Source organism: Cibotium barometz, chromosome 37, assembly GCF_041138505.1.
Source record: "Cibotium barometz isolate CiBa-2024 chromosome 37, ASM4113850v1, whole genome shotgun sequence".
Classification (NCBI taxonomy): domain Eukaryota; kingdom Viridiplantae; phylum Streptophyta; class Polypodiopsida; order Cyatheales; family Cibotiaceae; genus Cibotium; species Cibotium barometz.
The window spans coordinates 5,878,118-5,902,098 of NC_141082.1; positions in this window are offsets into that span (position 1 = coordinate 5,878,118).

The following is a 23,981-nucleotide window of genomic DNA, read 5'->3' on the forward strand; positions in this document are numbered from 1 at the left end:
CTTTATCTACCCTCATGGGTGAATCAATGCTCTTATAAGAGAGGATGTCAACACTCCCTATATGCCCTAGATACATAGTTTGTCCACTCAATGCATGAGAGGGAAAGCCCAATCATCATGTGCATAGTTTGCAAATTCTTTGTTTTCTATATTGGATGCTGATGCATCAGCTATATCCATACTTGAGTCTTTCTTTTTCTCCTTCTTCGTCAATTTTCTACACTCATTAATGTAATGACCAGGTTTCCTGTAATAGTTGCATTTGTCCTTTTTTTTGGGCTTGTCACCTTCCTTGTCTATTGCTGCAGGCTTGCCCACCAATGACTCTTACTTTGGCTTATAACTACTTTAAGGAAAGGATTTACCTTTACCTCTTTGTTGAGACTGGCAGCAAAAGCCTGATCTCTTGTATGCATGATAGATTTGTTTTGCCTGGATTGCTCTTCTTGCAAGAGCACAGAAACCAACTCCTCAAACTTCAAGGCATTTGGGAGGTAGGTAGGCATTCTTGGGCCCTTATGTTGCATACTATATAGCTTTCTCTACTTAGCCTCCTCTCCATCGTTTGAGCTAGCCCCTTCTCTATCATGGTTAGGTAGGAATTCTTAGGCCCTTATGTTGCATACTATATATCTTTTTTTTTCTCTACTTTGCCTTCTCTCCATCATCCCCTTCTTTATCATGGTTACATGATGTGATGGTAGTAGGATTTGTAAACACTAGAGGTGCACGAGCATGGGAGTGGTGTTCCTTTGATATTCTATCTATTAAGGCATTCTTTAAAGTGGTTTGCTAACTCACTCACATCCACTTCTAGGGATGACTACATAGCCACTGATATATTTAACTCTATCTGTTAAGTCATTCTTAAGTGGTTTGCTAACTCATTCACATCCACTTCTAGGGATGACTGCATAGCCAGTGATATATTTTACTCTGCACTATTAATATTTTCATGACATCCTCATGTGATGACATAGGCATTGGCATACATAAAATCATACTAGAACTGGCATTCAATTTATGGTATATGCATTGGTGTATCGGCACACTTAGTGGCACTTGGCACTTTAGAGACTACAGATACTTGAGTGTGGCATACATGCATTCACTAAGTTCTCATCTATTTCTTCACCCTTATTAGATTCCTTTTACGTTCTGTCATCACTAGTTGTGCTTCTCCTAAAAATGCAAGTTTTGTTCCAATCCTGCTACCCCATCCACTTCCGTGGTAACTTTTAAAAAATTATACAAAGAAGAATCTAGTGGAGACTATGGTTCTTCCAAAATATTATCCTACTGTACTTCTTTAGCTTCTTTTTCTTCTTTATAGAGTTGGTGTCGAGTTGGGTCATTAGTCTTAATTAGGGTCTTCTTCAACTGCCCTTCTTCTTGCCCAACTTCTCTAAAAAAAAATTCTTGTGTACTTGCAATGTGAGGGTGATCGGTTGCATGGCCTCTTCTTCTACTTATGGATCCTATGCATTTATGGGATCCTCCTCCATTAATAATGGTTCTTCTATGGGCAAGGAAAGTTCCCTTACATGGCTTATTAGTTTGGTGAGGAGACAGGGATTGACCACTTTACTTTGGGCTCCTCCTCATTAATAATGGTTCTTCTATGGGCAAGGAAATTTCATTTACATGGCTTACTAGTCTATTGACAAGATAGGGATTGACCACTTGATTTAATTCGGATCTTTTTTGAATGTTAACCCGAGGTTAATGAGGACCACCTACATGCATCAATAATAGGCTTCAACCATCACAACGGATGTTTACATTGGCCATGATTGAAGATGAGCCATCTAGAACAAGTCTACAACAAGCTAAGAGGATGCAAAAGCACTTGAGAGTCACTAAGGGATGTACGAATTGTCACGGATCTAAATTTCTAGGGAGATAGAAATCAAATAAATTGCAAGAATTGATTTAAATTCAAACATCACATGACCATGATCAAAATATTCAAAAACAAATAAAAATACTTAGCTCACAAAGATTTGTCTCCAAGATTAGGTGCAATGATCCCCCCTTATGTGTGTATGGCCTTTTTTTTCCACACATGAGTATTTACGAGATACTTTATTCCAATTTAGGCCATAGCCTCCAAAAATACAAAAATGGTGCTTTTCTTGCATGACATTCTCTTATCTTCAAAAATGGAGTGCCCATAAATTGTTGGGTTTAAATCATATCATGCTTTACCAAATATTAAAGATCAAGTCTATGCTTGATAAACTATGGCTTTTACAAAATAAATCAAAATGGGCACAAGCTAGCACATGTATATACAAAGCTTGTTTATAAAAAATGGTGTGCCAAGCAATAAATTTGTGCGACTTCTCTTCAATCCTTGGAATCCTCTTCAGCTATAAAACAACCAACAATAAATTGGTGAAATAAATGTTCTATATGCATACAAACCATCATCACACACATGTTTGCTAGGTGCGTAAGTAACTCGGGAATCACCCCTACAAACAAACATTGGAGACCCCAAGCATACATCAATATCCACCAAACATATTAATATTTATAATGGTATCAGCCATGATATTAATATAATTTAGCATGATGTAAAGATAATCCAAGCATCCCCGAATTATCTAAGAGGGTAGAATAATATTTTTAAGAGAGCGTAAAATATATTCCCATAACATTCCCTCTTACTCGAGTTTGCAATTACCCTCAATTACCAATTTATTGAAACTTGAAAAGAACGGAGGATCTCAAGGAAAGCACGAAAATATTTCTTAGGCACCCATCTTGCATCTTCATGTGATGAGGATGATTTTTGAAAGTTATTAAATATTTGCTATATTGGTTTCCAGTACGAGTTGGTGTAATTTGATGGTCAATGATAGTATCTGGGAGTAAGATTTCTTGGTCTCCTTCAATAAGAGGTGGTTCTTTATATACTGGATGAGTGGGAAGTAAGCTAACATGAAATGAATTGTGAATGTTCCAGTGAGAAGGTGATTCAAGTTTATATGCAACATCATTAATTTTGTGGATCACTTTAAAAGGTGCATAAAATCTTGGTGTAAGCTTAATAGTAGCTGGGAATTTTTCAACACTTTTAAGTTGACGTTTTTCAATTTTCAAAAGTATATAGTCTCCAAGTTCAAAGGATATAGCTTTATGTTTATGATTTGTTTCCTTAACATACTTTTCTTGAGCATGAGTAAGTAAATGTTTTAAGTCATTCAGAATGGTCATAAAATCAATGGTGAATTGATCAGCAGCTTTGATTTTGTGAGAAAGTCTAGTTGCTGGAATAGGCAAAAGTTTTCCATATACAATTTCGAAAGGTGCTCGACTAGCTGAATGAGGAGTATTATTGTAAGAAAATTGGAGAAGATGAATCTACTTATCCCATGAGTTAGGTTGTTGGGCAACATAGGCTCTAAGTAGATCTAAGATAGTGTTGTTAGTAACGTCAGTTTGTCCATTTGTTTCCGGATGGAAAGTTATTAAGAAACCTACTTTAGTGCCTGAGTTGGAAAATAATGTGATCCAAAAATTACTACAAAATCTTGAATCTTTGTCAGAAACAATGACTTCGGGTAAGCCGTGATGTACAAAGATTTGTTTGATAAACGTATTGACGGCTTGTTGAGAAGTCAAAGTTTTCTTACAAGGTAAGAAGTATGCTTGCTTACTCGAACGGTCAATTATTGTACAAATCATATCGTTATGACTCGATGTAGTAGGCAAACCTATGATGAAGTCCATGGATATTTGTTCCCAAGTGTCACTGGGAATTGGTAGGGGGGTAAGGGATCCTTGGGTTTTACCTTTGTAGCTTTTAATCTTCTGACAAACAGAACATTCAGCCATAAATGTTATTGTATCTTGTTTGAGATGAGGCCAAAAGAAATCCCTAGATACTAGTTGTAGGGTAGCTGAAACACCTCGATGACCCATGTATGGTGGTTGATGCATTTTCTCTAGTATGAATTATGTGAAAGGTTATGTAATACACAATCTTTTTTGGAAGAAAAGATAGCCATCATGGCATAAGTAATCACCAATAGGGTTCCAATTATTGTCTCTAAGCTTAGTCCAAATTTCATAAAAATTTGGGTCTGTATCATAGGATTCTCTCATAGGACTTAATGGTTGACTTTGAATAACAGAAATGTTGTGAATACTAGGACGTCTACTTAAAGCATCGGCCCACAACATTTTCTTGGCCTGGTTAATATTGAATCATGGGTTGGAAACTTTGAATAAATGAAAACCATTTGATATATCGATCAGAAATCAATGGTTGAGTTAACAAATGACGAATGCTTTGTTGATCTATCTTAATTAAGAATTCAGATCCCATTAAATAATGTTTTCAAAGTCTTAAAGCATGGACAATTGCAGCTAATTCTTTGTCATATATACTATAATTTCTTTTTGATAGTTTAAGCTTATGACTTTCATAAGCAATTGGATGTTCATCTTGCATAAGAACAGCACCAAAGCCTTGTCCACTAGCATTAGTAACTACAACGACGAATGGTCGTTGAAAATCTGGTAATGTACGAATTGGTGCATGGGTCAATGCTTTCTTAAGTTCAGTGAAAGAATGATCCTGTCCACTAGTCTAATAAAAATGTCTAGCTTTCTTAAGAAGTTCAGTCAAAGGATGTGCAATATATGCAAAATTTCTAACGAACTTCGTGTAGTAGCTATGTAATCCAAGAAAAGATTGGAGTTCGTGAATATCACGTGGTCTAGGCCAATTAGTAATGCTTTCGATTCTTTTAGGATCTACTCTAATACCATCAATAGGATAATGTGTCCTAGATATTCAATTTTTTCTTGGAAGAATTTGCTCTTTTCAGGATTGATATAGAGTTGATTTTCTTGAAGAAGTGAGAATACTTTTTCTAAATGTTGTTCATGTTCTTGATGATTCTTATTGAAAACTAAGATATCATCAAAAAAACACTACAACAAAGTTTTGATATTTCAAGAATATCCTATTTATCATTCTGTTAAAAGTAGCTAGAGCATTAGTCAAACCGAATGACATAACTAAAAATTCATAATGGCCAGTTTGGGTCCTAAAGGCAGTTTTGTAGATATCTCCTTCATCCATTCGAATCTGATGATAACCAGACTTTGGGTCGATCTTGCTAAAGACTCGAGCTCCTTTAAGTTTGTCTAGCAAGTCATCTACTCAAGGTATTGGATATCGATTCTTAACAGTAATTTTGTTTAGTGCACGATAATCGACATGTACCATTCTTCTTTTTAATGAGAAGAACTAGAGCACCAAATGAAGAACTACTGGGTTGAATCAATTCCTTATCTAATAGTTCTTCGACTTGTCTTTGAATCTCCTTTTGTTCAAGCATGTTAACTCTATAAGGAGCTTTACATGGCGGTGAGCTACCAGGAAATATTTCAATTTTATGGTCTTCTGGATGAGGTCTTGGTAAGCTAGGTGGTAAGTCGTCTATAAAGCAATTAGAGAATTTAGAGATGAAAGGGTCATGAGACATATTTAATTTTAAGTCATCCTGGGCAGTAAGTTGGTTGACAAAAATAAAAAATGTTTTCTTCTTTTTTCGTACAGCTCTTTTTGCTTGAGTATGAGTCAAAAATGGACCTAATCCACCTTTATTTTAACATTGAAGGTAAATTTCTTGGTCATCTTTTATTAACCATATCGTATGGGTGTCATAGTCAATACGGGGGTTATGCTCATATCTCCATGGCATACCTAAAATGACATCCACACCTTGTAAAGGTGCCACTAGGAATGTTCTCTTTTCTTTTAGTGAATCCATTTGTAATTCTAAATCTTTAACCTTCTTGGTGTAGTACTTAGTATCTTGAAGTGTAGCTTTTACTTTGTAACTAGAGTATGATGCATCTAGGTTTAGTGCTTTCAACGCATTCTCAAAAATAAAATCATGCAAACTACCATCATCATGCAATATAGAAATTGATTTTTCTTTTTATTTTTCCTTGAATTTTCAATAAAGCATGAATTGAAAAATTTCCTTGATCTGAATAGTCAGGATTAGAGTTACTCTCTTGCTTGAAAGAATCTTCGTTGTCTTCTTCAATAACATTGACTCGAGCCATCGATGTGGAATTCTTCTTTTTGTCAGGGCAATCCTATGCGAGGTGTCCTTCCTTATGATAATTGTAGCATCTGAAGATTTGATTCTTTGGTTGTCCATATGAAGGTTTACGGTTGTTGTCCTTTCGAATACCTCCTTTAGCTATATCTTTACCCTTTTGCATCTTGGATTTATCAAAAGTACCAGCAAAGGAAAGAGGATTTAGTAGATTTTGTAAAAGATTTATCTTGAATCTTGAAATCTCTAGATATAGTTGTGTTATGTTTTGAATTTAGGGCAAGGTCCATAGCAGTGCTAAGGTCATGTGGATGAAACATGTTAATGTCAGCCCTAATTGTAGACTTAATGAATTTTCTACGTTGCTCTTTTTCCTTGACTTTTTCAATTACTTCATTAGGACATTTTGGAGATAATTTGTAGGGCCTTGTAAGAAAATGGTCGATTCTTATTTTCTCTCTCTAAAAAAATGATCGATGCTTATTTTCTCTCTCTAGAAAAAATCTTGAAATATTAAAATAAAGAGAATGTAAAAGTCATAAAAGTGTAGTCTCTGAGAGCCAGAGGTAAATTTTCTCCCAGGCAGCTGTCTTAAAGTTTGTTAGAACCTTCTTTGAAATGATACACTCGAAACTATAAGAATAAAGTTAGTTCAGGAGGATATTATTACACGGAAGACAGTTTGGAGGGAATTAGAACCTTCATCTCCAATTTCAAAAGACAAACACAAGCCTTCTCTCACCATCGCCAGTCATATTCTTTCACTCTATATCATATAGTATACTTACTCATTCCTAGAACACTCCAATGGAGAACAACCATGTATACACTCATTCTATTTGAAGAGTCTAATCATGAAAGCATTAAGAGAAAGTACCATCTACACATTGACCTAGATAGTGCGTATGCGCCCATTCAAAAATACAGAAGTGGACAACTATTGCTCTCATAAGATGTTAAAGATCATATGAGGTTGTTGAGGAAGCAACACATAGACCTTTGGTGTGATGGCTCCATCTATCCTATTCACCCCCGTACTGCTTCACATCCTCCCTTTTAAAATCCCACAACTCTCTTACGTTTTGCAGGTGATGGCGCCACATGCTTACTAGGATATTACAAGTCAATTTCTTACATGCAAGAAAGAGAAAGTCATTATTCACAACACTTAGCAAATGAGCTTCTTGGCTTGTCTGTTGAATGCAAGACACAAAAAGTTAGATTGGAAGAACAAGAATGTCAAATCAATAAACTAAGAAGTAACCTATAGAGAAAAAGACACAATCATTGGACGACAAAAAAGAAAGCTCAAAAACGTTGAGAACTTGAGGCTCGGTTCTGGAGGCATGAAGAAGAGAATCCAAGCCATAAGGTAAGATTGCATTGAATGCATTTCCATTCACATGTCTTTTGTGTTAGCAGTTATATTATTTTATTTCCTGGGCTTCTTTGGGATTTGCATGTTCTCTACGTTAGTATATGAGTAGTGCTGTATTTGTAGGGTTGTCATACATCCTAACAAAGAGAATATCAATCCCAATCTTAATCCAGCAAAGCAACTAAAACCATTCGTGACATCAAGAATAGCAAGAGAAATGATAAAAGAGAAGAAGTTCAAGGTGGTTCAACGAGATATAGTGGATGAATTTGTAACCAATAATACAGTTTCAGCTAAGGGATATTCAATCCGCCATGGATTCAAGTGGAGTCAGTCGTCGTAAGGGTTATAGTGCCACCAGAAGTCAATGTCATCCCTCCTTGAGGCAAAAGGCATTAAAGCAAAGCTACTTCCAACACCTACAAAGGTTTGGAGACATAGGGAGGAATTAAACACAGAATAGCTTCACTATGTTGGTCACTCATACCACATTGTAGGAGAGTTTAAGGGAGAAGGTGGCAGCATATTCTATAATGAACACAACAATATATTCATGGACTTGGAGCTCTTGCAAAAGAGAATGGCGGAGTTCTATGGTATTACATTTGAGGAGATAGGAGGTGTACTTCAGTTTGTTATCAAGCTTGATGAGTGCGAGATTATCAAGGAGAAAAAGATGGAAAGGGTCACAATAACACTATGAATAGGGCTCTTTGTAATTATAGTAGGGATGATTTCAAAGAATTTTAGTGTGTAGTCTGAGAGACGAACATCTGGTGGCTAGGTTCATTTTAGGTCAAGAAAGAGGACCATGAATCCTTGTTTTAGGTATTTCATCAGACACATATCCCCAATCTCATCAAAGAACATATGAATGCAGCCAGGATGCTCCATATAGAGAAAAGGGGGGAATTTCAAGTTGTTGCCATATATATAGGCAGTGATGTGTGTGAACACACTTAGGACCGCCGAGGCACTTTTTCCCTCAGGAGGTTTTTTCCCCCAGCTTATATATACACCCATCATTCTAGGGCTAACTTATCTTTTGTACATTGACACAATCTAATACACTGTGTGTTGTGTGTATTCTTACTTCTTCTTCTCCAAGCTTTGTGTGCTTTCTTGCAACCCTAATTTCAACAATTGGTATTAGAGCAAGCATTGGCTCCCAGGGCTATGCCGCTAGCACCCTCCGACTCATATTCTCTGATTGAGGTGAGCTTTCACGAGTGCTTGCAGGTCCATATACTCTGTAGATGAGCTTTCACGAGCGCTTGCATTCTCAAAAATTACATTTGAGGTCGTTTCGGGCTCCGTTTTTGCATTACAAGTTCTGTACAAGTGTTTTCGTTATTTTGTGCAGAAATTTTGACAGTGCAGTTTTCTGCTAAACAGGCATACGTATTCTATTGTGGACCGTGCTACATAGTACGAGTTGTTTTCTGTTCAGTCGTTGCTTCATTACAAGTAGCTTTTGCATCAATTTCGGTCAGTGGCCATGGCTGATAACAGCAATGATGTATTTCGCATGTTGTCTGTTGATGTGACAAACTGGATGGAGACAGCAACTACCCACTTTGGGCATACATGATGCAGCATGTTTTGGTTGCAAAAGGAGTGTGGAACATTGTGCAAGGTATGGATATACGTCCAGGTTCTGTGGATGTAGGATCTGTTGAGAGGATGTTGCAGGTTCTAGTAGCTCTACTATTGCTACTGTTTTACCCACTACTGAACAAGCTCATTGGGATGGTAAAGATGCACAGGCTCATGCCTTGATTGCACTTTTTGTCAAACGTAACATCACTCCACATATTCGTTTAGCTAAAATAGCAAAACAATCTTGGGATATTCAAGCTGGTTTGTATGCAAGTTGTAACGAGGCAAAAATCTCTTACCTGCGTAAAGAGCTAGAATCGAAGATTATGGAGGAAGATGATGACATGAATGTTTTTCTTACTGAGATTAAAGATCTCAAGGAACAGTTGATTTTTGCGGGTGAGATTATTCCTGATCATTCTCTAACACAGACTGTTCTTGATGCTTTACCTAAGTCATATCAGACTTTTGCTTCCACGTGGAGACTTGTACTGAGGACAGACCTAATGTTGTCAAGTATGATACTTTAGTCAACAAGATCTTGCAAGAAGCGTAGTCCAGGCAAAACAGGGCTAGGCAGCGTGCAGTTGATCAGGCATTTGTTGCTGCCCAGCAGAGAAGAAGTGATAAGGTAGCCCCTTCCACTGTTTCTTCTCCTATTAGTAGGTCTGCAACTTCTTCTCCTTCCACAGGTAGCAACAATAAGTCTGAGAAGGCTCTTGATAAAGGCAAGAAAAAGACCAGGTGCAACTATTATAAGGCAAATGATCATGTCATTAAGAATTGCCCTAAAGGCTAAAGAGGCAAAGAAGAAAGAGTCAAATGCAGCCACAATAGCGGATGCTTCTACAAATGCAGATTCTACAAATGTTGTGCAGGATACAGAATGGGCGTTTAGCGTGTATAGCCAATATGACCCATCTGTATATGATGCATGTTTGGCAGTTTCTATTGACTCTCATGTATGGTATTTTGACAGTGGTGCTACAAAGCACATTACCTCGCATCGTGATATGTTCACTTGTCTTGAGGCTGTCTCTAATGAGAATACTGTCACATGTGCCAATAATGCTTCTTACCCAGTAAAGGGCGTTGGTAAAATTATGCTTGCTGCTGCAAATGGCAGTGCTTTCACACTTTCAGATGCTTTGTATGTGCCAGGGATAAAGAAGAATCTATTATCTATCTCTGTGCTTGCTAGACTTAGACTTGTAGTCAAATTTGTGGATGACAGATGTACTATTCATGATTTAACTTCTGGTGATACGATTATTGCATCTGGCACCTTGTTTTGTGGGCTGTATAGGCTCAATTCTTATGACAAGTGTGTGGAAGATTCAGCAAATGCAGTTTCTGATGAAAAGACAGTTTCAGATGTAAAACTATGGCATGCTCGTTTTGGTCATCTAAACTTTGCTAGTTTGTTGCGTTTGCAGAAATTTGATATGGTTGCTTCATTGCCCCCTCTTGAGGCACCATTAAAACATATTTGTGAAGGCTGTATTTTGGGCAAAATGCAGCGTTCTGCATTTCCAAAGGATGGTTATGTGTGGGCCACTCGCAAATTGCAACTTGTACATAGTGATGTATGTGGGCCTATGCAAACTCCATCATTTGGTAAACACTTGTACTTCGTGACTTTCATTGATGATTACTCAAGGCATGCATGGGTATATCCACTGAAGGTAAAGTTCGAAGTGTTTTTGTGCTTCAAACAGTTTTTGCTTATGGTTGAAAATGTATCCAATTGTATTGTGGACACCTTGTGTTCTGATCGAGAGGGAGAGTACATGTCTAAAGAGTTTGATGCATTTCTGGCTAGTCATGGGATAAAACACCAATGTACAGTGCCGTATACCCCTAAGAAAAATGGTATTGCTGAGAGGAAAAACAGGTCACTTATGGAGATGGCACGATGTATGGTCAAGAGCCAAGCTTTGCCACATGTGTTTTGGCTTGAGGCTATATCATGTGTACTGCATATGTACTCAACAGGTGTCCCACTAAGGCCTTGCAGTCTGTTACTCCATACGAAGCTTGGCATGGCAGGAAGCCTTCTATTGGTCATGTACATGTCTTTGGTTACTTGGCCTATGCTTTAGTGCCTGTGCAACAATGTAGAAAATTGGATGATAAGGCTGTCAAATATATTTTTGTTGGTTACAGTGCTGAGAGCAAGGGTTACAGATTGTATCATCTGTAGTCAAAGCGTATCTTGATTAGTCGAGATGTTGTTTTTGTGGAAGATGCTGTGCAGCCTTTGTTATCATGTACCAGAGACAGGTGTGAGCTCACGGGATGTATTTGATACGTTGTTGTCTCTGTTTACATGTGGGAATTCAAATGTAAGTCCTAATGAGGTAAATATTCAGCCTATGCAGATTTCAAACGACATCATAGATCAGCCTATTTTTGATGCAGATTTATAGGATGTAATTTATGAGGATAGGGTTGAAAATGAGCAGGCTAAAGGTAAATGACTGGTGCAAACCTTGCGTGATAGTAAAATTGATGCACCTATTTCTAGTCATACTCGTTCAGGTTTTCAGCATGCCTCTTGTGCATCAAATTGTTATGCTTTGGCTGTGTCTAGTATGTGTGAAGAGGAAGAACCCTCTTTCATTTGATGAGGCACAAAAATCAGAAAATTGGTTGGCCCTGCAATGCAAAGTGAATATGATGCTATAATGAAGAATGGTACATGGCCTTTCTGTGATTTGCCTATTGGTAAAAAGGTCATTGGATGTAAGTGGGTTTTTAAGTTGAAACGAAAGCCAGATGGCAGTGTTGTCGTTATAAGGCTAGACTTGTTGCAAAGCGTTATGCTCAAGAAAAGGCCATGGATTTTGATGAGACCTTTGCTCCCACTTGTCGTATGACTACCATTCGTAGCATTTGTGCATTGGCAGCTCATAATGGTTGGAATGTACATCAGTTGTACATAAAGACTGCGTTCTTGAATGGAGATTTGCAAGAGGAGATGTATGTATCGCAGCCTCGTGGTTTTGTTAAAAGAGGGCAGGAAAACAAAGTGTCCAAGTTGAAAAAGGCTTTGTATGGTTTAAAGAAATCTCCATGAGCTTGGTATGAAAAGATACATGCATATTTGACTGCACATGGTTTTCAGAATAATCCAACAGAAAGCACTTTGTATGTTAAACGTGTGGATGATGTACATCTAATCATTGCTCTCTATGTCGATGACATGCTGCTCATAGGACCAAATGAGAGTCATATTGCTGATTTTAAGGCTGATTTGAATCCCTCTTTTGAGATGTCTAATTTGGGACATTTGCATCATTATTTGGGGATACAATTTAAGCAGTGTGATGGAGGTATTGCTTTGTGTCAGACAAAGTATATTGAGACATTGTTGCAGAGATTTGGCCTTGAAGACTGCAAGCCTATTGCTACTTCAATGGAGACAGGTTTGAAGTTGAGTCTTCATGGTGCTGGAGATCACTTTGATGTCACACTCTATCAGACAGCTGTTGGTTGCCTCATTTATGTATGCATTATGAGGCCGGACATTCAGTTTGCAGTCTCATAGGTGAGCAGGTTTATGCATAGCCCAGGGTCTCAGCATTGGAAGGCAGTTGAACACATCTTTCGCTACTTGAGTGGCACCATACATCTTGGGTTGTTTTATCCCAAGGGAGATCGTTGCCACCAGATTTACATGCTTTTTGGACTCAGATTGGGTTGGTTGCTATGACACAAGAGTGTCCACAAGTGGTTTTTGTTTCATGCTCGTAGCTCATGCATATCTTGGTTGAGCAAGAAGCAACCTATTGTGGCCACTTCTAGTTGTGAAGCTGAGTACAAGGCAGCTTTCACAGCTACGGTTGAGTGTGTGTGGCTCAGACGGCTTATGGCTGACTTGACAAGAGTCTGCCACCTCTATCTACACTGACAGTCAAAGCGCATTGGCAGTGCGAGAAACCCAGTTTTTCATGCTCGCACAAAGCACATTGAGGTGCATTATCACTATGTTAGGGAGAGACTCTCAGAGTAGGAGAGATCAGCTTGGCATATGTGCCAACACAGGACAACCTCATCGATCTTTTCACAAAGGCGCTTCCTCGTGATGAGAAGTTTGAAGCTTTTCGCAAAGCTTTGGGCTTGCTCCCCTTTGTGGACTGATCTACTTCAGGCATGGCACTTCCCTATATAGACATGAGTGCTAGCTCTCGTTCTTCACACCATCACTCCCAAGGGGGATTTGTTGCCATATATATAGACAGTGATGTGTGTGAACACACTTAGGACCACCGAGGTACTTTTTCCCTCCATAGGAGGGCTTTTCCCCTGGCTTGCATATACACCCATCATTCTAGGGCTAACTTATCTTTTGTACATTGACACAATCTAATACACTGTGTGTTGTGTGCATTCTTGCTTCTTCTTCTCCAAGCTATGCTTTCCTGCAACCCTAATTCCAACACAAGTCCAATGGCATCTTGCGCGTGACTTGAAGACTCTCAAGCGTTCTGAAGCATTTAAAAACTCAAATGCCATAGAAGCACAAAATAAATGGAGAGAACAAAATATTTTTGTTAATCATCGTTGGACAGGTAGATGTAACACATAAGTCTTTTATATGTATCTTTCCATTCTAATGACTGGCAATTCCAGTGAATGTGGCTTTCGTTTATACACTAGCAAACGGTGTTTGCCATAATCTTCTAGTTCCTCTGGGTTCTCTATGCCTAGAGACAATGCTACTATAGCATATGTATGAAAGTAACCCCTTCGGTTGCTGCCGCATAACCAAGGTAGCATCCAAAAATTTCTAAGGCAGTAGACTTCTCTATCAAAATAATCTTCTCATAACTTTTAGGAATAATCATTACCTCTAGGAATAGGGACAATGTCTTGAGTACAAAATTTGTAACTTTTCCTTCCTGGCTCATGGCATTGTGGTAGATTATAATCTTTGCCTTAGACAATTTGCTTAGGTAGTGAGAGAGAGCTATGTCTTGGCCACAATACTCACTTTTATGCCGCTGTAAGAATTCGTCTTTGACTTCAAATGTACTCTGCAAAATAAAATAATTAAGGAAACATAAGTCTACATATCACATTCACACACACATACACAAAGAGAGAGAGAGAGAGAGAGAGAGAGAGAGAACCTGAGTCTCATCTGTCACCACACGAAGAGTTGGTCTTGCCAAAGGTTAATAGAACTTTTAGTATCTTCTCCTACTCTGTTCATCCACTCCTTTGTGGAGTCATTCAACTTATCAAAGCCATATTTGGCTTGCATCTCCATGAAGGTTTTATTGTCTGGCACAAATCCATCCTCTTTGAACTTCTTTGCTTTGCCCAAACATATACTGAGACACTCTTTACTATTGTAATTTTCCTCCAATGCTAAGTCATCACTATCATCTTCCGAGACAAAACCACTACCCTCTTCCTGAAAATTGGCAATAGCACATAAAGCAAAATCTTCCCTAAGACTGAAAATATTATGAATATTAGACAACAATACATAACATTTGTTATCAACAACGAATTCTGGCAGCACTAGCAATACTAGACCACACTGGTCCACTTTGAAGAGATCTACATCCAGAGGTCTCTGTATTGTTGACGTCTTAAGAGCAACAATATCCATCGACTTTGCCTCCTCTTCCTCCTGTACTTACTCAATCTCTTCCTCAAGTTCTACCTCCTTAGAAGTTAGCTTATCCTTTGGGGGAATTTCATCTTGAATAGTACCTTCATACAGTAGTTCTTCACCCCTTTCAAGAAGCTCTTTATAGAGGAACTGCAAGAAGCTCTTTATAGAGGAACTACAAGTAGCAGAGGAATCCAAATGGCTCATACAACAGCTTGTAGCAACTTAAGTGCAAGGTACACCAAGAAGGCTTATAGGAAGATGGGAGTTCCTGGTACTTCTTGTATAGAAAACTGTTTGCCTTCTTGCTTAGTGCATAATCCAGCAAGTGAACATAAGCCTAATTGTTTAGCAGCAGCCTTTCTTTGGATACTAATTTTTCAAAACCGTCCTTGTGTTTCAACAGGTACTCTGCATGCTAATCCAAAATTGACTCTACTTGTTGCAAAGGCTTATTAAACATCTCAGCAATAATGTGAAAGTCGTGCGTTACAAACAAAATTGAAAAGTTTCTCATCAATTAGAGCAAGATCATTGCTCTTAAAAATTTCCTCCTTTTTCTTCATGTCAGTGCTAAGACGTTGCTCCTTCTTCTTCTACTTCTTCCTCTTCGGCAACTCTTCCTTAGTCTCCGTTGAGAAATAGAAATTTCTCTTAACAGAGAGACTCTGGCGAGCAAGTTGCTTAGAAAGGGACTCTAGACTAAGAACACCTACTTTCTCCTATTCATCTGCCTCTATATCCTTGTCTTCTGAATGGGGTTCCTCATCACTATGATCCTTTACAAGGTAACTTGATTCTCCCGGCTCCACAGTTGGAAACCCTTGATCTTCTGTCTGTCCTCTCACAATCTGTGGCTCATCTATCCTTGCCATAACCTCTGCAAGGTCATCAGTAGAGTGAAGTCAATAGATATTTTCTTTGTGCTTATCAACAGCTTTGCTGACTTCATCTGCATGTCACTCCTACCCGCAGCACTAAACTTAGGATCCAGCGTAGTGACTCCCCACTTAAGCTTTCTTTTTTCTGATAAGTAAGACACTGGCATGAATTAGAAAAGGAGAGAAACCCCTTCTTGTATTTGTGTAATTTGGCACGATAAAGCAACTCCATTACCCTTACAAGAGCCATATCGCTCTAAACTGCACAAATCTCTCTCTCTCTCTCTCTCTCTCTCTCTCTCTCTTTGTGGGTGTACTGTACGTGTGTGTCTGTGTTTTATATGGTTCTCTATGTGTGTCGGTGTGTGTGTGTGTGTGTGTGTGTGTGTGTGTGTGTGTGTGTGCATGCAATTTGCCACGATAAAGCACCTCCATTACCCTTACATGAGCCATATCGTACCAAAATGCACAAACTTCTCTCTCTCTCTCTCTCTCTCTCTCTCTCTCTCTCTCTCTCTTTGTGGGTGTACTATATGTGTGTGTTTGTGTTGTATATGGTTCTGTGTGTGTGTGTGTGTGTGTGTGTGTGTGTGTGTGTGTGTGTGTGTGTGTGTGTGTGTGTGTGTGTGTGTGTGTGATATAAGTGTATATGTATCTATTTGTATGTGTGTGCGATTTGGCAGGATAAAGCACCTCCATTACCCTTACAAGAGCCATATCATGCCAAACTGTACAAACTTCTCTCTCTCTCTCTCTCTCTCTCTCTCTCTCTCTCTCTCTCTCTCTCTCTCTCTCTCTCTCTCTCTCTCTCTCTCTCTCTCTCTCTCTGTGCGTGTACTGTATGTGTGTGTCTATCTTGTATATGGTTCTCTCTCTATGTGTGTGTGTGTGTGTGTGTGTGTGTGTCTGGGTGATTTGTGTGTGTGTGTGTGTGTGTGTGAGAGAGAGAGAGAGAGAGAAAGAGAGAGAGAGAGAAATAGATTGTGTCTGTCTATTCCTGCATGTCTGTGTCCGTGTGTGTGTGTGTGTGTGTGTGTGTGTGTGTGTGTGTGTGAAAGATTGTGTCTATTTGTGCATGCATGTTTGTGTGTCTGCGTATCTGAGAGAGAGAGAGAGGAGAAAGCAAACTTACCTGTTGCCTTTGCTTTCTGGTTATGTGGGCGTGGATGTTGGATTCTCTCTCTATCTCTGCTGTCGTTGGATTCTCTCTCTGTCTGTGGGTTCTTGAAAACATTGGATATATTCTCTCTCTCTCTCAAATATGAGAATCGTTAATAGTGGCATGAGGATTAAATAACTTTATACTAGCCCACATGTATCGTAATAACAGACACGTGTGATGTTGACAATTGACACGTGGGATTTGTGAATATTAAAAATAACTTTTTTTTAAAATTCTATTTGTAACGGTGCGCCTGCTGATTGAGAGAGAGACAGAGGCAGAGACAGATCCATCGAGCATGATAGTGATCCATCGAGCCACCGATGGCTTTGGTATGTCTTTCTCTTGCACACACTCATGCACGCACACACACACACACTTTTATGCAGGAACACACAGAGACACACACACACACATGCATGCGCACACACACTCATGCACGCACACAATGAGACACACACACACACACACATACAAGGAGAAACACATACAACACAGACATACACATCCAGCAATGCTAGAGAGAGAGAGAGACAGAGAGTGCGTGGTTTTTGCGATTTGTCACAATAAGGCACTTTGAAGCCAAACTGAAGAGCTCTATCATGCCAAACCGCACACACGTACACACACATACACACATACATATACACGTACATGACATCCACACACACACACACACACACACACACACACACTCACACAGAGGGGGAGAGAGAGAGAGAGAGAGAGAGAGAGAGAGAGAGAGAGAGAGAGAGGTATTTATACGGTTTGGCGTGATATGGCGCTTGCATGTCTAACGCAAGTTTGATATCGTGCCAAACCACATTATTATAGAGGCCTCGCTGGTGCGGTCTTACATAGGACATATAGAAACACACACACACACACACACACACATGCATGCACGCACGCACGCACACATGCATGCACACACACACACGCGTGCGCACGCGCACACACACACACACAGAGATTGTGTTATGTCTCTTTCTACCAAGCTAATTGGTAGATCATGGCCACCGCAAGGAGACAAGGTAAGGGGTCTAGATTGGCCACAAAGGCTGCCTCTTAGAAGAAGCCAAGGAAAGGAAAACCTATCTATATTCTGAAGCAGGCCAGAACAAGGAGATTGTCACAAAACTTCTACATTTTGAGGGAGACCAGGAAGGCACAAAATTGTGTAGAGTTGTGTTCCCAAGCTCCCTTTCTAGAAGGTGTGCAGGTCTATATGTGAGAACTGGAGCCTATCCATAAGGTGGAAGAGGATAGCCTTGCTCTGCCTACAGGAGGCTGCTGAAGACTTTCTCATAGAGTACCTCAATGACCTATGTGTTGTGTGTGCCCATGCACATAGGATGACTATAATGCCCAAAGATAGTGAGACACTGAAGAGGCTTAGGTGGAGGTATGAGAAGCTTCTACACCCTATAGAGCTTATAGACCCAAAGATGAAAAACATCCTCATGATTCCACCAGCAAGAGCTCCTCAGGATAAAATATAAATTGTAGAGATTACACATGATATTAACACAAGAGCTAGGGCAGAACAGGAGGCCAGATGGGAGGAAGAGCAGAAGGCAAGAAAAGACAAGGATCAACAAGTAAAAATGAACCCAAAGAATCTCCAAGAACAGTACATCAAAGAAACAAAAGAGTTGGAGTCAGTCAACCTGGAGATACTAAGGAGCTTGCAGAGGGGCATTTTTGTCTTCGTGAATATGGAAGATGGTGAGCGACAGCTCTCTCTTGACATCGTGGATGTCAGAACTTTGATGGATAGGACATCACAGATCGCAGATCACAGATACCCTTCTATACGTCTGTTTAAAGTAGGTATGCGAATTGCATTTTCTGATGATATGGTCCTTCCATCATTAGTTCTTCCCTTTTTCCTCAATGAGTTATCCTTGTTTTTGCAATTTAATATGAGAGCCACTCTGAGGTGTTTATTCTCGACTCTCAGTTGGCACCACTGTTAAGAAGAAGGAGTTCTTCCCAAAGCAAGAGATTCAAAAGTGGTTCACCTATTTGAACATGCTGGCGGTTACCGTATTACTTTTTCACCTATTTGAACATGCTGGAGGTTACCGTATTACTTTTTTCATATGAATCAGGGTATGTTACTCCTCTATCTTGTTAGTTATATGCATCTAATAGATAGGGGATGCCTTAGTTTTAGATATTTATGCTTTTGTAGGAACCATTGGAGCCTTGCCGTTATAGAATTGGATAAGAGAATCGTGTGGACTCTTAATTCAGTACCAAGATCACATCCTGAGTTAGGCCTATAAGTAAACATTCAAAGCACCTTTCTCTAGTATCTATGGCTCCTTGAAGTTGGCAATGTATCTTATTGTGAAAGCTTATTTATTATGTAGGTCTATAAAAAGGCTTCTTCATGTTCTTGGTTCCCTATATGTAGACTATGAACTGTACAAATCAGAGGTCAAGCATGTTCAAGTGCCCAAGCAAGGAAACTCACACTCCTATGGATGGAGATCGATGATACATGCAGAATATATTCTCCAAATTCTCTTCTCCATAAATCCCTTCATGTTGTCTAAGGTAAGTGGAATTATGATAGGAACTATGTGGAGCGGTATAGAGTGACCATGATACGATTAATACTAAAGAATAGCACAAAGATATCTGAGGAGAACCAACCGGAATTCCCCAATCTTGCAGACGTCGAGGTGCTCCTTCAGGCTGTAGGGGGCGAGCCAAATCCCTCTGAGCACATAGAGGAAGAGCCAAGGTCCAATGTAGAGGTTAACATTGAACATCCTTGATGAGGTAGAGCAAGCTGAAGAGGCAGAGCCGAAGCCTGAAGAGAAGATAGACACAAAGCAGACTGCAGAGGCCGAGCTGGGACCTAGTAGGGAGGCGAACAATGAAGAACCTAAGTCTGATGAGGATGCCAAGACTAGTGAGGATCCCAAGCTTGATGAAGATCCCAAGCCTAATTTACCTGATGTAATGTAACCAACTCAATTTTAAGAATTGTTTCTATTAGCTGTTTTTGTCTCTTAACAATGATTATAAGTTTCAATCATATTCAGACTGATTAAAATCATGTCAATAATGGTTCCAGACACTGAGGAGGCTTATCATCTTAGATGTTAATGGATTGCTGCTCAAAAGGTAGCCCAAGAGCTTTGGACCAAGTGCTACAAGGAATTACAAAGTCAGGGAAATGCATGTCATGCTAAGGCCCAAACTGTATCAATTTATCAACTTTGTAACTAAGCACTTTAGATTGGCCATGTGGTCCTCAATGATGATGCATAATTTGAGGCCTCTTGTCATGCTAGTTTTGAGAGAATCTAAGATTGAGGAAACAGAATTGTATTTTGTATATGATGAAAGGTACTATTACATTGACCCAGGTGTTTTTCATCCTAACAAACCTGGGGTGCCCTTATTTATGAAGCGCTATGTGGATATCCAACACCCATATAATCCCACAAATACATTATTAATTGATGATACCCCTGAGAAGGCTATGTATAATCCCATTGGAAACATGGATATCACCCCTTCCTTTCGAAGGTAATGCAGATGATGTTTATTTTTGGAAGAATAATTGATTCCATATTTAGATGGATTGTACAAATCAAAAGACTCTATATAAGATTATGTAATGAGAAATCCTTTTTTTTGTAATGTAATGTCTTCAACTGTTCTATTCTCACTCAAGTAATGTTGTTTCTTGTTTAGCAGATAGTAGAAATGATCATAGAAAAAGATTCTTGCATCTACAAGGCTTTTGTTGCTCCTTCCCTCATACTGTAGCCGACCAATGTGTGCGTGAACCACATTCATAATTCCAATGATGCACTGAACTGGCTCCCACTCCTCATATGATGAGGGGTACACATCTGCAACCATACACGTTTTATGAGAAAATGAAAGATTGACAAGCGATAGATTAACTTACAGTTTGGTCTATGCGAGGGCAATTTTATGTCATCTGGATTCTCAAGCACAAGCTCATTATGCATATATATATATATGCTGCACTAGGACTTCCTTGATGGTTGTCCTTCTAGCCTCTATCTTGAAGTCTTTCACTCTTCCTTTCCATGACGCCCTAAATGTATTCTTGTTACTTGTCTTTCTTCTCTTCCTTGACTCCATAAGGACCCATGTGCCCTTGGTGATTAGCACTTTAGTCCACTGATTTTGTGCATTGAGAGAGTTGGATGCAAGTATAGCAAACACTGATGATCTTGGTGTCCTTGCCGTAGGAATTGAATAATCTATGATGGCATTAGTGGGGCAAAATCGGGATGATATAAAACGAGATTTGCTACCCATCTTTTCAAGAAGAAATGGAGTACGAAAGCCTGAAGCTTCAGAAAATGGAGTGCAGCAGAAGGTAGAGGAAATGAAAAGAGCATGAGATATTGTTTAAGCCCAAGAGGAAGTTTGAGAGGGAAGGAATTTTCCCTCTTATGTGTATTTAATACATGGATTCAAATAGAAGTTTCCCTCCCTACAAAAGTGTAGTGTGTTTAATGCATTCGGGTGTAAAAAGTCACTATCAAGTGTAAGTAGAGTACATTTTGAGGTGAAAAAGAAGAGTTTTTGGATTTAGAAAAAAGAAATAACCTATTTTTCAACATAATGTTGCCTTCTTCCCCTGATTGGATGCGCTCCTTTTTCTCTCTCTACTAAAAGGCCCTACGAATGACCTCCAAAATATCCTAATGGAACCTATTTGACCGCCTCTTAAAGTGCACATAGACTATGCATTCACTATGCGTGGTAAAACTCGACAAAGTGAGGTGATTGCTAGAGTGGAGAAGATCTTAAATGACATTGGTTGGCCATGGGGGCAACGTGGAGATAAGAGTTAACCAAAAGACCTCTGGAGTTTCACATATAGTTGCTCAAAAGGTTTCAATGAGTGGAGGCAAGGCGAGAAGGTTTCTCTAGAAGCCTTGCAACCAGCGGGACAAGATTTAGAGATATGCAGGTAGGCAACATGTCGAGGAAGGTGAAAATGTTCCTGCAAAGAGATAAGAGCTGTGGAAAGACCTTTGCGCTTGTACTACTTCTTGAATTGCTTGGCTGTAAACATTGTTGTTTTATGTGAGCAAGTGTGGGCAAATTTCAATAAGGTAGTGCGGTTGATGAGTCAAAGCAGCACAATAGACCAAAATCACAAACAATTTCACAAGCAGAGTTGAAAAGCTTCATTGAAGCCATGGTCTGCGCATGGGGTGAATTGAATATTTTGCATTACATGATAATATAATGCTTTTAAAGGTTTCCAAAATAAATTTCTTCTTCTAATGCACTTTTCATGAATGGTGGTTTTGTTTGCTATCTGCAGCACATCTTGTACACTCATGGTGCATATTTCATGAACGCCTACAGCTCGCTTGACATGTGGAGTACCCAAGGAATGGAGAAAAGCCATTACCGTACAAGGGGAGTCTATTTCAAGAACACAAGACATGGAGGTGGCAGGACTCGATCAAACTATCTCAAAGAAATGTTTGATTGGTTCTTCCGTTATACCTTTGGAAGAGACCTTTCAAGGGAATGGGCTCAAATGTCCAAATTAGCCCAAATTGCAAAAATGAAAAGTAAGGGTTAGAAAACAGCAAGGTGGAGGGTAGGGACAAGACCTGCATGTTATGCGGCATGGAGGGTTACACATAGAAGAGTTGGTAAAGTATGGGTTTCTATAGACTTGAATAAGGCCTAGGGTTGATGTGTAGCTGATCTATGGGGATACTATCTATTGAATGTAATCAGATGTTATAATTGAGAATGTAAATGGTTCTTTTTTGCCTAATATGCAACCATGTTATCTTTCATGTTTAAAAACCTATTTTTTTAGTGCGTGATATTTTTTAAAAAACTAGGGTTTTGTGTAATAATTACATTGGCCACTATAAATAAGCACCGTCTTGCTTTTGTCCATTTTGTATAAGCACTTTGAGAGCACACAAACACTAACTCCTCATGGTGGGCATAATCATTGCTTCCGAACTCGCATGGTACTCTATCGAGATCCCCATGCAACCTAATGAGGATGCTCTCTCAGCCCAGGAGCTAGAAGTTAGGGACTTGCACAACCTTGCCACCTAAATCGACAATTTTGCTTTTGCATGTAGCATCTGTAGGGCTCAGTTTTCCATGCTGAGACAAGCGGGAGGCCACGTAATGACCCCTCCATACCACAAGCTGACCGCATGAGGGCATTGCGGTTTGCTAGGAACATTGCAAAGCACTGGCAGACTATGGTGGAAATTTTATTGCGGTTATTGGAGTCCCCCTTGGTTTCGAGGACCGTGAAGTTATGCTCATTACCAATTTTTTTAGATTCATATTTCTTCCCTTGCTAGTTTTGATTGGTAGCAAGGAAGCTTTGTAATATCTTCAAATATAGTTTTTTTGATGACTTGAATTGTATCCCAAAGATTTACGTTATTTTGTAATACTTGAAGAAGTCTCAAGATGTTGATTTTTGAAATATAACATGCTTGGTATTCCACATATTCATGTGTTTTGATGCTTTGTGAGGATAAATGTCCAAAAGGGTGCAAAGATTCACTTTGCAATTTGGTCGCAAAGGCTAATTTCGCACCCTTCTGGACCAATAAAATATTTCCTTAATTTTATCAAATGTCTCCAATGAACGGTTATTCGAATGATGCCCCATGCATTTAGCATGCATACGATTTATCTGCATGTGTGAGTGATCTCTTAAAATTAGGGTTTTTTTAGGGTTATTGCAATGATGGAATTTTCTTGTATAAATTAAGGTCAACCTCTATTTTTGCCCATTCTTACCCTCATCCTTACCCTCAACTCTCCTCACCATGGTGCGGACAAAGCAAACAATGAAGAAGATGAGCGATGAAGGACACACTCGACTGAGGGATAATGCAGACAAGAACTTGGAGTGTTACAACTGCACACTCAAGAAAAAATTGATAGAGCAGCAAGCCAGCTCATCCCGGCCAAGTAAACAAGTAAAGTTGGTGGATTACGGCACGGAAGATAGCAACGCAACAAAAATCGACATCGACTTCGATCGTGGGGAGCCTACATGGGCACACATGGAGATTCCCAACCACCCAACCGTAGGGGGAAAGACCTTGCCCTGCATCAACACGCAACATCAAGAGCAGCACAACAAGGGGAGCAAGAAGAGCAATAGGAGTAAGAGCAATAGCAAAAGCAGGAAGGGGAGCAAGAGGAACAAGCACCGGCCCCAAAAAGGAAGTCG